The sequence below is a fragment of the Camelina sativa genome, chromosome 15, assembly GCF_000633955.1.
Source record: "Camelina sativa cultivar DH55 chromosome 15, Cs, whole genome shotgun sequence".
NCBI lineage: Eukaryota > Viridiplantae > Streptophyta > Magnoliopsida > Brassicales > Brassicaceae > Camelina > Camelina sativa.
The window spans coordinates 26805422-26808951 of NC_025699.1; the positions used below are offsets into that span (position 1 = coordinate 26805422).

Consider the following 3530-nt stretch of genomic DNA (forward strand, 5'->3'; position numbering starts at 1 on the left):
ATGATGGATGGTTGAGATTAAATTGGAAGACAAAACCCTTATGAGGAGTAAGGTCCTCTTCCCTCCTATAAATAGATGGTTTGCTCCATCACAAATCATCACAAAAACAAAACAACACATAAAGAAATGAGTTTATAGGAAAGGGGAGAGAAATCTTATCTTCCACCTAAAGATCAACTAAGAGTTTCTTTTCAAGTCTTCAAGCCAAGCCATTGAAGAAGTAGAAACCATTCAAGGAAGCATCATTTCTACAATGAGTGGAGGTATTACTTTAACCCTCTTTATGATTCTATTTTGTGATTAATGTAGATGTTTAAGATCTTGGGGTTCATGTTAAAATATGTTTAACACTATCCACTTCTACGTCACCTCACATTGGTTTGGAATTCAAACCGACTACGGTGTTGTTATAGGACTCTTGATGGTTGCTGCGACAGAGTGTATTCACTTGACGAAGATAGATTTTGTCAAAATACTTCTTATTGGAAAAAGGGGATGCAGCCCATCAGAATCTCAGATGCAGGATGTTGAGATAAAGGATTTAGGCTTGGAGGATCTAGAGGGACAAGATCATAATCTGGCAATTGTTCCTTTCTAACCACCTCAGGTTGCAGCAACTGTAAGAATATATATATATATTATAATGAAAAATAGACTTAGTGCATACATATCATGAACAAGATACTTAATTTACAACATGAGTATTTAGAAATGAAGAAAGAACAATAGCAAGTTCGTGTAGATCTGGTTAACGAATTTCTCTATCTCTCTTTCTCTTACTTCACTCATTTTTTTTCAACGATTGATTCATTTTGCTTTACTCGGGTATTACGCGCCTATGTATGTAATAAAAGATTTCTATTTTTTTTTTCTTATTTTCCTTTATTTAAAAAGATCTACATTTTTTTCTTTATTTTGAAAACTACACCATATTTTTCTCCACCTAATTTATCTCATCCTCAAGATCCGTAATTCACTACTCAAGAACAATCATCGTCAAGAACCCAGAGAATCCATAAATCATTAAAACTAGCATGCTCAAATGACTAAATTAACCTAATTACAAATAATAATATATTTGATATATACAAAAAACATAAACATGTAAAAGAACTCACCATTTGAGATTATTTCAACCACGGTCGGAATCAAATCAGTTAGATGTGTTAATTAAGCTGCTATAACCATTACTGTTTGCCCATCTATTGGATTATATATATATATATAATTTAATATTAAGTTTTATCATGAACCTTAATTGGGATAACTTCCCCTATTGTATCTCAAATTCTATAAAATTGATAGTAATTCTTGCGCAATCAAAGAGATAGACCTTACGAGGGTGTTTTTTAATCCCTAAGAATCTGCTTCAAATTCTCTCCAAATATGCAAAAATGCGAAACAAAAATAAAATACTACATATGAACGACAATAACCTCATCCTTAAAATCAGTGGCGCCTAGGCCGATTTTTTTAACACTGCTATATATTAAAGAAAAAAGCATAAGTATTCATTAATATTTGTGTGTGGTTGATAGGAAGGTAGTACGTACAATAACTAAGGAAGGAGAGTAATGGAGAGAGGGAGTGGTTTGAGAAGTGGTCGGGCGGAGATAGAGACGAGAGCAGCGTTTCGGTCGGTGAAACAAGCGGTGGCCATGTTCGGAGAAAATTTTTTAACCGGAGAGAGATCTATGCAACTAGGCTTATTTGAGAGGTAAACAAAGTTCCTTATCACAAATATATTGCTACTTTCAACATTTTCTTTTGGGAATATGTATTAATGTATATATTTTGAGAATAAACATAACGTTTTTAACCTATAAAATTTTCTATTAACAATACACACACATTTTTATTTTAGTTATATGTGTGTGTAAATTTAACAAAAGATAAAATTATATATAAAGCTTTTTCATTAGGAAAAATTATATATTCATATACGTGCGTGCTTTTATATGTAACACATCCACAATTGTATATTTGTATATATAATGAATAAATTGATACATTCATGTAATAGCTTTTTTAATTTATCCATCACATGTAATAGAAAAAAAAAATTGACACATTCCTCATAGCTTTTTACTTGTTACATCACATGATTTTGTTTCCTAGGATACGGACAAAGGAAACAAAATAAATTCCGAGTGGACCGAGTCCTCTGTCAAGCCTACAATCTCTTACATTCGAGCTCGATCAGACCAGAGAAACTCTTACGAAAACGCTACAACTAAACACCATCCTCATCAACAGAATCAAAACTCTAGCACAAGAACTCGAACATGGGAGGAAAGAGATACAACATCTCAGCAGGACGAGGTCGAGACTGTCGAGTTGCCTAGAAAATCCGGATATTGAGAAACTCAAGTGTGTGGAACAGCATCACACGAAGAAGACGTCTAAAGATGTTGACGAAGATGTTGTAACGACGGAGGAGCTCGAGAAGAGGAGACTCGTCGCGATCTCGCCTTTGCTGACCAGTGTGATGTCAAACTTCAGGGAAAAAGAGGAGAGGAAGAATAAAGAGAAGGATTTCAGAGAGATTGTTCGGTCAAGAAAACAAAATCAAAGAGGGGTTTTTCTCCGTTCATTGGATGGTTTAGAGCAAACCGAGGAGGAGATTGATCTGTACATGTCCAATAATGCTTGGTCATATTGATAATATGATTTACATCGTTGTATAACATAGTTAATGTATTTCAATCTCATTCTAAGAGTTTGATGAATAATACTTATTTTAAAATATGCATCTCGCAGTGACCAACCATGGTTCTTTACAATTATCTCGATAGATAAAAATTTTATAGGAAAAGATTGGTGTCTTCATGGACTAATTAAACCTTATAGGCAACTTGTTTTGATATTAATTAGACAAATCTTGATTTGGATCGGGCTTAAAGTAAAGGGTGCAGCCTACCCATAACAATGTTAGGTTTATGTTTGCATCTAAACTTGTAAGTTAGAGAAAATAGGATGTGAGATATGATTTTTGACTATGATAAATATAGATCAGTTTTTGCAAAAATATAATGTTTTATGATATAAAAATACCACAATTTATTGGTTATAGAAAAAGTGTCCACTAATACAATTTTGGATTAATAGCTACTTTACCGTAATATTCACATATAAAAGTTAGCCAACTTTAAAAAATGGCAAATGGACCAAACTGATCCAAACAAGTCTTTTAGGAAGAATTTCACATAAGGAATCACAGACCATGATGCTACACAAGCCTCACATCTTTGCTTCTTAAAGGAATAACGTACTTTGAATCCCCAAAAAGTATCTAAAGATCTTCTCGGATCCGCAGAAAAAAAAACCCTTCATATTTATATCCACTTGTATATGTATACATCACAAGTAAGTAACTCGTTAAGACACACATAACTACATATGTCAGTGATCTAGACCATATATATGAAAGGAACGGAAAAACGGCCAATTCCCCTCCCCCCAAACTTAGTTACTTTATCGCATTCATATATAAAACTTTCAAGTATGCTTATAACTACATGAACTAACTA

The 3530-nt window shown here is 33.3% G+C and overlaps 1 pseudogene; it reads left to right on the forward strand.

Moving 5' to 3' along the window:
• On the forward strand, positions 270-2746 carry LOC104747626 (annotated as a pseudogene).